Raw genomic sequence first — 12,589 nt, 5'->3', positions numbered from 1 at the left:
TATTTTATGGTTGGACTCAATGATGTTGAGGGTTTCTTCCAAACAAATTGATTCTATCATTCTATGATTCTATTGCTTCTAGGCAACACTATATTAGAAATCATGAACTTCGATTTACTGGATGTGAGCCTATTTCATCATTTGATATTTTGTATTGGCTTTGTGAACTACCCTGAACTAAGCAAAATCTTCCAAGGTGGCTACCCGAGGTAGACCTCTAGCTTCAGGGCAAAGTATGAAGTACATTTTTCATAGGTATGGACATATGCTACTCCTGTGTTGTTTGGCATGTTCAAGGATACTGGAAACCAGGCCCCTCTGGGCTGTATGCTCCCACATGAAGACGAAAGTCTAGCTTTGAAATTACAAATTGTAAAATATAGACCTACCCAAAGTTGTTTGGCTTTTGAATCATTGCAGGCCTTATTTTTTCACTGAAACAATAAACCTTACTACCATTGCTATATGCGCACTCCCCAAAGCCTTTACAGTAAATCTTCTAAAAACTCCCTAGAAAATGAGACAGTAGCTGTTAATATGAAACATAGTGTTGGGCTAAGGTGTATCTGTGGCTGACCTGATAAAAATCTTAACCTACTTTCAAGGACATTCTTTTCTTAGATCTGCTTAATAACTTAAATGACCTCATCTTTTAAAAATTTTGCTTTTATTTTATTTTAGAAATCCTTTACACGTTGTCCCCTGTCATTCAGTGTGGTTGTACTCACAGCTTAGATTAAAAAAAGTACTGTGCTTTAGGAAAATGGGAAGAAATACCTGCTAAGGTTCTGTGAGTGATAATATACCACAATGCAAAATACTAGATAATGTGTGCTCCAGAAAATACAGTTATTTTTCAGTTCTGAATTGCATTTGTTAATAAAGATGGTATATTTATGTATTCAGCATAATCAGTGCCATCACTGATACTACATAGTCAAGTTGCTGTTGCTTGTGGGAACAGTAATATGTTTCCACCCTGGCTCCTTTGCTTGTTTATGGTTCTTATATCTTAAGTCAAGATTGAATTGCAAGTGCCTCAGAACAGGATTCAAGATTCAAGAACTGTTGTTTGTTTGTTTGTTTGTTTGTTTGTTTTTTTAGATAGGACACTTTTTTGTTAAAAATGAATAAACTCCTAATCTATTTTTGAACATTAATTCTTCGTTTGCATTAATTTTCATTAAAATTTACATTTCCATAGTTGTTTTGCATTGAAAATTCTTTCTAAAAATACTTAAAAGGGGGAAGGAAACTCATAAGAATTGCAAGAAAAATGAGAATAATCAAATAAAGAATATTTTAAAATAGGAGTAAATTAATGATTACTTTAAGAATTATGAGATGATTAGGAAGGGAAAGGAGAGGGAAGTGTGAATGCAGAAAAGCCACAAGTATTCTGTCATCTGGGACTTCATACTCTATATTGCAGTCCATCCCATGAGGATAACACAAAGCATTCAAAAGATGAAATGTGGTGATGGGACCAATAGCAGAAAAATTTAGTGTAATTACTGGGCCCCACTGTCTCTTTTTACAAACAGCATGGTAAGAGTTTGTAAAGAACTGAGTAAGTCACAGAATCACAGTATGTTAGGGTTTGGAAGGGACCTCGAAAAATCATCTAGTCCAATCAAGATTGCAATAATACAGGAAAAAAAACCCTCTTTTGTCTTAAATTCTGTCCCTTTGGTGACTGTGAATAGAGTGGGAACAGTTAACAAGAGTTGGGCAGGAGTTTTTTCGGGAAAACCTTTTCCAGTGAAAAATGCAGTCTGACAACACAGAAACGTTTTACATGTTAATGTGTAGAAAATCTACTGGATCTATCTTTGCTTCCTTCTTAATTGCTAGTGTAGCTTTTACAAAGGTAGCCTTGTATAATGGCTCCCATGTGTAAAAAATACAGAATCCGTGCTGTTTTTTTTAAATGTCTCTTGAAATTACTGTTTATATTATTTTCCTTTTAGTTTTATCTGTGATATGAGATGATATTCATTGTATAACTTGGTAACAGGGCATCAGTGCAGTGTTTATAATCTGTGAAGATCCGTATTTGTCTAATCTCAACTAAAGACTTTCATCTCCCAGATAATAAAATGTTCACAGGATTTAATTGACCTGTGTCTGATTCCTTATTGAACTGGTGGTGGCCTAGGGCTTGTAGCTGGGCTTAAGACACAATTCTGTATATTCAAACGATGTTACTTTACAACCCACCCAAGCATCTTATTTCGGATGCAGCCATATGGAATGATGATGCCAAGGATATATAACCTACTTACTGCAATTTTGAGAACTCAGATGGCATAGTAATTGTCCCAAAGCCTTCAAGAACCATGAATTATTTGCATTTCTTCAGGGAATTGTTTTCCTGCAGGACAAAGAGCAGTTGGCAGAGAAGTGAGCTTCAAAGATTAATTTAACTTAAAACCATACATGCTGATACAAATAAACACACTTCACCATGATTGTAGATGTGGATCTTAAGGTGTGATGGTACCAGGAAAATCTGTGTATTCAGAAATTCTTTTGAAGTACATGGCTAAATACTAATGAGCAAAATAAAAGAGTATCACTTCATCTTTATTTTCTGGATGATGGGACTGTATTTTAGTCAATATCTTGCTTATCAGAGAATGTAATACTAGAAGACTCATACACCCTACCTTCCTTCATGGGAATCAGAACTAAAGAATACAGAAGGCTGCATTTCAATGAGATGCTGATTTCTTTGCCCTTTGATGAACTAAATGATTTTGAAGACATGCAATATATCTTTGCTTATTTCCCAACCACTTTCTACAGCTGGTAGACTCTCACAGGTCTGATCAATTTTTCTTAAAAAATGTGACATATTTGGCATTGAAAATCTAATTTATTGCTAAGAAACCATCACAAGAACAGACATTGTTTGCCTCTAGTTGTATTTGTTGTCTCTTTTGAGGTTACCTCAGGCACATAATAAGAGTTATCAACCCATCCATAAATAAATGCCTCCGAGATCAAGACAACAGAAATGCTTTGCCCATCAGAGCATACTACAGACCTGATACTGCACTCTGACTACAATGCCTTGTCTTTCTTGGAAGCCTCATCAAAATAAAAGACAACAAATTATTGTTTGAAGCCTAGAAAGGAAAGTATTTTGATATATAAAATCCTATAGAAAATAGATAGGCATCCTGATAAAAATATCTGTCACTCATTTCTGTATATGATTATATACATCTTATAATTTTAATTTCAGTGATATCATGCTGCTTCCTCAGTGGATGTCAGCCTTCTTGTTCACTGATCATTGTTACTATATGGAGGCAATACTGACTTTGTTTTTTCAGTTTTGATTATGAAAGGCTTTGTTAAACACATGCTGTAGCACAAGGTAAGTTCTAGGTTTTGATATAGTCTTCCTTTTTTTTTTTGCCAGTCCAGCCTGTTTTAGATATGTCATTTGTCTTAGAATTTAGTAGTTTTTGTCCTCAACAGTGATATGTCTGAAAATCCTGAAGCAATTGTTCCTCACTTATCTCTGTACAAATTCATCGAAGCGTGAGACTGGCATATTGGCATTTTCAAATCAGATGCATTTTCAAAACTTGGCCTCAAAGCACTTTACAGAATGAAGTGCAGAAATGCATACTTATTCAACAAGGGATGTAGGCCTGGCTTAAGTACTTTGCTGAGATGTGTCTGTTTTCATGGTTAAAATCATGTCGGTTTATGCTTGTGTTTAGTGATCCCGGAATACTAGGGCTTGTAATTATGAAATAAAGAGTGTATTTTCATGCACCATATTTCACTATTTTTCAAATGAAAATAAGCCAAATTATTTTCTCCAGCTGTCTTGTCCCTCAAACCAGCAGTGAGAGAAGCCCCCTTGCACTGTTGTCTCAGTTTAGGTTGTTTCCTATTCTGAAAGGTCCCTACCACTTCTGCACAAAGGAAACTTCTGCAGCTGTTTCTTCAAACCTCTAGCTGACTCAGATCTACTTTATTTTGTACCTGATTTCTTTTGCTGTTGATTGACTAAATAAATCAGTGGATAAGCAAGGGAAGTAAATTTCTGATTTTTTTTTTACAGAAGTTATCCTCATCAGAAAAAATAAATGTTTAAGAACCTATTGGAGATACTATTTCAGAGTTTAATTAACTAAATTGTAGGGAAAAAAGTTTGGCATTGATCTTTAGTATACTATCTTGCATGGCGTTTCCTTTATTGAAAAAGGCATTTATATGAAGCAGCTAGCCTGGAAATGGCCGTGCATGGACGTTGGTACATTCTCTTATTAGAGATCATTAGGAATGAGAAAGGAAGACTCTGAGAACAGGAAGTGTCATAAGCCATTTTGTTGCTTCTGGACTATGTCTTGGGTAATGTTGTTTATGTCTTGGCTGCAATGCTGACATTTTGTGAATGCTGTCTCATTTAATAAATATAAAAGTGATTACCTTGAATAGTCTGTTCAGAGTGCACTGTAACAAGATTTTTCCCTTTTGCATTATGAGATACTTCTGAAATGTATATAGTATTTTCTTCCCCTGGTTCATTAGGACCAAATCCAAGAGTCACTTCTCAGGATGAGTAAATGGAGTACCTGGTGGAAAAGCTGCCAGAGTTGGGGAGGGCAGAACGCAGCTTGTCAGGACAGCCTGCTCTGCATGGGAGAGAGACTTCAGTGGTCTCACTGCTGCTGTCTTCAGCCTAAAACTTCTCATGTCTTCATCACACTCAATTTTTTTTTAGTGGGAAATGGAAGCAGGGCAAGACTTAGTCATTTTCATGCAGTCAGGGAGGAAATCTGAAGCGGTGTAATCAATAATGGAACTGATTTTCCTAAATGCATGGCTAATTCTCTATCAGCAGTTTCGTTGATTAAAAAAAAATAATTCTCCACTTCAGTTGGTTATTAATGGTTATGAGACAGTGAGAGTCTGATGCATTCTGTGCATATGCAGAGAAGGCACAGGACCAAATGAAGTACTAACCCAGTGGGACATTAGAGGGCCTTGCACAACAGAGGAATAAACATATGGAGAGTAAATACCAGACACTAATTTGATTAGAAAATCAATACTTAGAACAGTATCCTTGCATTTTAGTCAATTAAGACAATGATCAACCAAAGTCCCAGGATTGCTTACGCATGTTACATTAGATCTTTATTGGATAAAAGCCACAGCCAGGAACTAGAACCCCTCCTGTCTGAGTGCCCTAACTTTGAGGCTGGGATCACAGTCCTTTACTCCAGGTCTTTCTGGCTTGTGAAGATTGTTCTTTGACTGCCAGAAAAGCAGCTGCCACAGCAAGAATCCCTCCTCTCACCCCCCCATGCAAACACCCCAAACACCTGGTGTTTTCATGCATCCCTTTACATAGAGCCCATCAAGCCCACTAGGCAGGAGAGCATAGGTTCAAGATCTCAGCTCCCCTGGCATGTGGTTGCTCTGTCTGCCAGGGTCACCATGGGAAGTGTTGATGCTGCCCTTTGCTCTTTTGGTGTCTGTCTTTTAAAATAGTGAGCCCTGTGTTTATGAATGTCTCTCCCTAACCAGGACCTCTGCAGTCCGAGCAGAGGTATTTGGTGTTGGTCTGACTGGCCCCAAGCCTCCCCAAAAGGGTGGAAGATTTTTTGTGGCCATATTCTATTGACTGTCTCTAGGATGGGGGTCATGCAGAGGGGTGCTTTCTGGGTCAGTTTTACCCTCTCCACTGCCTGCAAGGGGAGTAGCAATCTGGATACTCCTGCTGAAGTTCAGATTCCCAGTTTCAGTACTGCAGTCCACAGTCTGGGTACCAGAAGAGGATAGGCTGGGCCTTGCCCATTGTTTAATTTTTTTTTTCTTTTAACTCCATCTATTTCTCCCTCTCTGGACCACTGGAGGACCTAGTGACCATCCTGGTTTTTTTTTTTCAGAATATAGGTTCATTGTTTGAGTACAAATACTGTGTGACACCTTTCTTTCTGCATGAAGACTGTCATTCCCCAGCGTGTGAGTAAGTAGAAACCAGGATTCTTTTCTTGCAAACTGCATTTTAATCATTCAAGATTTTTATAATCTGAATGTATACTTGTTATATTAATAATGTAATTAGATATTAAGTTTCAGTTCATGTTTTCCATTTCCTTAATGTGATTGGATGGTCTTTCATTTCTTGATTTAAAATATTGGTTCTGGATGTCAGACTCCTAAAAAAATGTTTGATTGGTAATTGCAGAATGGTGGATCAAATCAATGATGTGAAACCAAGTGTTCATTTTACACATTAGCTGAGAGCTGTGTTGCTCTGACCTCATTCAACCTCAGTTTTGTGCTGCTGCCCTTTCACTGATGTAATGGAGCTAATCCAGATTTACATGGCTGCTCAGGGCAGAGCACAAAGAGAAGGAACAGATGTCTATGTGCAGTTCTGGCTGTGGAAGGGTGTGTGGGGAGACAGTGGGTGTTGCTGCACTCCTGTGTGTCTGTACCCCAACACCCCAGTGAGAACCACAGGCACAAGCTCCCAGTGTTGTCCTAAACTGTGTCCTGACCCGGGAGATGGGATCCCCTGGGCTGAGGGGGAGAGGTGGGAGGAGGAAGAAGAGAACCCTGATTTCTTCTGGTGTTTGCCTAATTTAGAGAGTGACTTGCTGATTTTCCTTCACCTATTTTATACCACCAAGGCACCATAAAAAGGCCTTAGAATTGGAGTAAAAGACAAGTACTATGAACTTTTGGAAGACATGTATTTTTTGGGAATGACATTTTCTTTCCATTTTGTGCTGCACTACGCCTTTGGATTAATAGTGTTTGTTATAGTGATAGTAACTGTACACACAGAACAGCAACTGTGGTCCAGGTGTCTCTCAAAAATTTAGACCTGGCTGAAAATAAATTGGTCTCAGTCTGAGTTTCCTCTACTTGGCCCCAGGCACGGCCGGAACTAGATGAGCTCCCTGCTTTTTGTAGTTCAATAGAATTAATTTAATTCAACAAATTCCATAAAGAACCTTGATGTTTCTTGACTGTGAGTTTTATTTTACTCAATACATCTCTTTCACTACTTAGATTTTTATCACCTTGGAAGCAGTGCCAGAATTAGGCGCTCCATTACCCCGGCTGATGTTGCAAAGCACATTTATGTATTGATGACTAGCAGGTCCTTTTCAGCTATTTGATGTGTGCACTGAGGGTGATGAGAACCGCTGAATCGAAAGTGTGTGCATGCTGGAGATGTTAGTGTTTGGTATCAGTGAGAAATGTGGTACTGGGTAAATCCCTTAAGGTTGGTCTTGTGTGGGGTGAGAACTGGTTGCTTAACGTGTTACTTGTTTGTCCACTGTAATGGAAGACATTTGGAGAACCTTAAATCCGCTCTAAGGGAACTTTTGTGGAGTTGTTATTACGTTATCTGAGTTAATATTTGTATAGTGTTGATAGTGTCCTGTGAGCCTCACAGAAATAAAGGAAAGTCTGCCTTTAAGAGCTTGTAAATTGACGTCTCCACAGAGCTCAGCAGTCTCATGGATTATAAATTGCAAGGACAAGCCTCAAAAAAAAGCAATAAGGTGACACAAGGAAATGTTGTACCAAATGGTGCACAGTGAAACTACCGGTAGCAGCCATTAAGCTTGTGATTTTTCAGTTTTGTTATTTCTGTATTGAATTATAAAATTATTTTCTGCAGTTTTGATTTTAGATATTTTGCATGCATCTCATCCCAGAATGAAACAGTAGTAGTGGACTGTGGAGGGCAGGAACAGGTGAAAGTTTCTTGCAGGCAAATTAGCATAAAGAAAATGAAAAATGCTACCATTGCTACCTTATTCCTAGGATATAGCATCTAAGTTTACTACCAGAAATTAGCCTAGAATTCACTATTATTTAAAAATATTTAGACTAATGCTAACGGGGGCTCAGAGAAGACATCTCTGCTTTTCAGAATCTCTTGGTTTGGACTTACCTGTGAAACTCTTGCAAAATTTTCAACATTTTTTTCTGCCTCTTGCACTAATGGCTTGTAATTGCTTAGTCCTGGGGACTGGTGAGGCTGCAGATCGAATCTTGTGTTCAGTTTTGGGCCCCTCACTACAGGAAAGACACTGATGTGCTGGAGCAAGTTCACAGAAGGGCAATGAGGTTGATGAAGGGTCTGGAGCACAAGTCTGATGAGGAGCAGCTGAGGGAACCGGGGCTGTTTATCCTGGAGAAAAGGAGGCTGAGGAGAGACCTTATCACTGTCTACAACTGCCTGAAAAGAGATTGTAGCATGGAGGGTGTTGGTCCCTTCTCTCAAATAACAAGTGATGGGACAAGAGTAAGTGGCTACAAGTTGTGCCAGGGGAGGTTTAGATGGATATTAGGAAAAAGTTCTTCATGGAAAGGGTTGTCAGGCATTGAAACAGGATGCCCAGGGAAGTGGTGGAGTCACCATCCCTGATGATGTTTAAAAGACACAGAGGCATGATGCTTAGGGACATGGTATAGTGGTGGACATAGCAGTGTTAGGTTAATGGCTGGACTCCATGACCTTAAGGGTGTTTTCCAAGCAAAATGATTCTTTGATTCTATATAAGAAATGAAAAATGAATATGAATGTAGTAATAGAAAAATCAGAACTCCCCACTTACAGTTGTATAGAATCTTGTTTCTTCTCCTGTTCCTTGCTCCCCACACTGTAAGATCAGGAAAAATATGTGGAAAATAGCTCCTACTCAGTATCAGTTTGGTCTTGAGTGTGATGATACACAAATCTCAAGTGATGTTTATACTGATGAAGTAGAGAAACCAACCCATACTTTCAGCTTGTTTGATGATCTCCTTTTATTTTCAATAATTTTAAAGAGTTTTTTTTTTTTTGGGAGACTTTCTGGATTTGCACATACATAATAAATTTAGATTTTCTATTTGTTTGTTTGTTTATTTATTTATTTACATATTTAACTCCTGATGCTTCTTTTCCTTTTTCAGCTTCTGGTTAGAGACATTGAATCTTAATATTATAATTTTATATCATGATATTCTAAGAGCACTGAAGGTTCCAAGTTAAAATGTAACAGCTCAAATGCATCAGGAAAATATACGAACAAATATCAGGATACCTTCAGCCCAAGACCATAGTCAGTTTAGGAAGTCAGATGACGGTGCTGCCTTCTTTGACACCACTGTTGTCATCAATAACACATTGGGTAGCTGTAGCCATCTGATCCTGCACAGACTCCCAAATTCTGCTCTGATTTTAACCTTGTCCTCATCCTCACATGGGTGTCATCTATTCACCAACCACATTCTGTGTGCCCAGTCTTCCCTACCTGCACGCCAGGGATGTGGACATTCACATCACCCCTCTGCTGTCAGTCCACCTCAGAAACATGGGATAAGTCATTCTGGAACTCACTTAACTTGGCCACGTATGAGTCTGGTATCTAATTTGAGAGAGAGATGTCTCTGTAGTCAATAGAGAGAGTAGGTCAGGGAAGGAAGGGATGAAAAGTGGAACAGGATAGTACACTTAATCTGAAGAGACATGTCTGAGGGGGTAAAGGAAATTATTTGTCTATAGAAGAGTTTCTCTCTTTCCACTGTTCTTCAGAGAAGCCCAGACAAATATCTTAAATCTCAGTCCTTATTTTTATATGGCTAAAGTTACATTAGATCAATCCCATCTTTTGTTTATTTTATTATCTCAGACAGTAAATTCTTCATGAGGGAAGTAGTGCTTCCTATCCACTGGAGTAGTAACTAGTAAAATGGCATCTGATTTCAGCTGGAGCCTATAAATGCCTGTAATAAAATAAAAATTACTTTTCTACTTTCTGTTCTTTCACTACTGATTCTGCAAGGTTTTCATAAAATTTATGATGTGGATTTTAAAAGATCATGTTTCTGTGGGATACCAAACATAAACACTTATACAACATCAGCCATTGTTTTTGAGAAGATTTCTAGTGTTTGAAATAGCCTTCAGGTCCAGTTAGCTCCTCAGATAACTGAATTCAAAATATTTGATTGACCCCTCAGGCCACTTGGCTTTCACAATTTATTCCAGGTGTTTTATAGACAACAATGCCAGCATCAGAATATTCATACGTGCATATCTTTTACTGGTATAAATATCCTATCATATTTATGAAGTTTGGCAGCCCCAGAATGGTGAACATACACGGGGGCTTGTCTCTCGATATTGTTGTAGAAAACACCTCACCGTCCTTTTTTTTTTTTTCCCTTCCCATGTTGGAGGATTCTGCTGTGAAATGTTTACTTAGTTTTGCTGGTTTATTCTTGTTTACTGTAGTTGAAAAAGACTGGAAACTCTTCTCCCCCCACTGCCCTCATCCTTCCCCTGGTACTGTAGCACTGTTTGGACCTGAGATTGTTGTTTTGCTGTTTATAGCATTACAGAATACAACAGAGCCATAAAACAGCCCAGGTTAGAAAGGACCTCTGAAGATCATCTGGTTCAACATTTCATGGGAAAGGGAGCATAGATGACAATATGTAGCACCCTGTCTAATTGCATCTTTAAAACCTCCAGTGCTGGGGACTCTAAGACATCCCTGGGAAGGTTGTTCCAGTAATAGACCTCACTGTAAAAAATATCTTTCTTATGTTAGAGATGAAACCTCTCCTGGTTTCATCTGTAGTCATTGCCCCTTGTCTTCTCTATGTGACTCCTTGTAAAGAGTGAGTCTGCATCTTCGTTATAGCCACCCTTTAAGTCCTGGAATACTGCAGTGAGGTCCCCCCACAAGCCTTCTCTTCTCCATGGAGAAAAGACCTAACTCAGTCTTTCTTCCATAGGGCAGTATCTCCAACACTTTGATCATTTTTGTGGACCCCTTTGGACCTTCTGCAATGTGTCCTCATCTTTCCTGAATTGTGGGGACCAGAACTGGACACAGTGCTCCTGGTGCAGCCTGAAAAGCACTGGGTAGAGTGGGACAATCCCATCTCCATCTCTGCTTGCAATGTCCTTGCAGATGCAGCCCAGAAACTGATTTTACTTCCTTGCTGCAGCAGCCTACTGCTGACTCACTTTCAGCTTGTCCACCAGGACCCCCAGGTCCCTTCCAGCAAGGCACACAGCCACACAGATCTTAGCCTCTACCTAGCCTCTTTGGTTATGTTGTCTCAGGTGCAGCATCTTGCACTTGTCTTTGTTAAACTTCATACAGTTCTTGCTAGCCCACTCTTCCAGCCTGTCCAGGAGTCTGTGCAAGATGTCTGTCTCTTCTGATGTGTTCACCTCACCATTCAGTTTTGTGTCATCAGTAAACTTGGTGAAGGGAGCACCAGACACTCAAGCCAGAAGGCAGCTTCCCATATTGTCTGAATTCTCAACTTCTTATTTCTATTTGATCGTACATATTTTCTAGCATACCAATGTCTCCACAGAGCCTTTTGCTCTGTTTACTAGTGCAAAAACTTTCATTAGCATCTAAGCTGCCCTCATGGACTGACAGATCAAAGTGGGACATACTAGGTGCCCTGGAGCCTCCTGGAGCTACCTGAGAGTGACAGTTGTAGCACCCATGCTCTGTGTGCAACAAGGACAGCTAAAAGCAGATTCAGATCATCATTGTTGTTCTATTTCTATAACATATTCTTGCATGTTCTTCTTTTCAAGTAGAAGAGGTTACTTGTTCTTTATGATGCTCTTCAGCCATTCCAAACCTTTGCCTCTTCACATGGCTGTGTTTCTTTCCACCTTAGCTTCCTGGTCCTCAAAAGCATGCAATGGGTAGTCACAGGATTAGACACTTTCCTTAATAGTTTTTCTCCTTTTCTATCCTCTGATTTTTTTCCTTTTCAGTGGAGCCCAGTATGATGTTTAATCTTTGATTTATTCTTCCCAAATCTTCAGTCCTTGCTTTTCATGTTCCTATCTGTCATCAGTGTATCAGTATCATATAGCTAATAAAAGTGTTTTCTGCAAATATAAATGCATACAACTGTTTTGTTTCAGATACTATGGTGCACTCTGCATACAGTTAGTGAATGATGTGCTGTTCTCAAATCAGCTGAATGTTCCTATTTTTTTCTGTTCATCATTGTTTAAGATTTCCTTCAATCAAGAAGAAACATACATACAAACAAAAATGAGAAGGTACTTTGAATGCACAAAGTGAAATATGCATTATATAGTGTAATCAGAGATCTGTTAAATATAAACATAATATACAAATCATCAGACTTAAAAAAGAGGGTAGATGTGCTTTTTTTTCATTCATAAATTATATTGGCATTCAGCCATAGGGAATTTCATTCTCCCACATTAGTATTACTTTATTTACTGTAAAGTACTGTTGATACTGGTATATGGTAGTAGCAGGCAAAGGCCAGAATAACTCCAGCAAACAGGCTGCTAAGGAGACAGCTGCAGATGCTTTTCATCAGTTCATGTTCAGGAAACAGGAGTCCTAGGTGGCCCATGGGACATGTGATATATGGTGCCTGGGCACACTGCAAAGGAAAAATCAGAAATGGAATGCAGTGTTTGAATATACTGAGCCATTATTACTCTTATACACACAAAGGCAGCCTGCTTTCCACATGAAAGGTGACAGCACATGGGACAAGGGAAGGGAAAGGAGGAAACTTCCAA

Source organism: Streptopelia decaocto (assembly GCF_964273445.1).
Source record: "Streptopelia decaocto genome assembly, chromosome: 1".
Classification (NCBI taxonomy): domain Eukaryota; kingdom Metazoa; phylum Chordata; class Aves; order Columbiformes; family Columbidae; genus Streptopelia; species Streptopelia decaocto.
The sequence above is the reverse complement of the archived record's forward strand: the minus strand, read 5'-3'. Positions refer to the sequence as shown.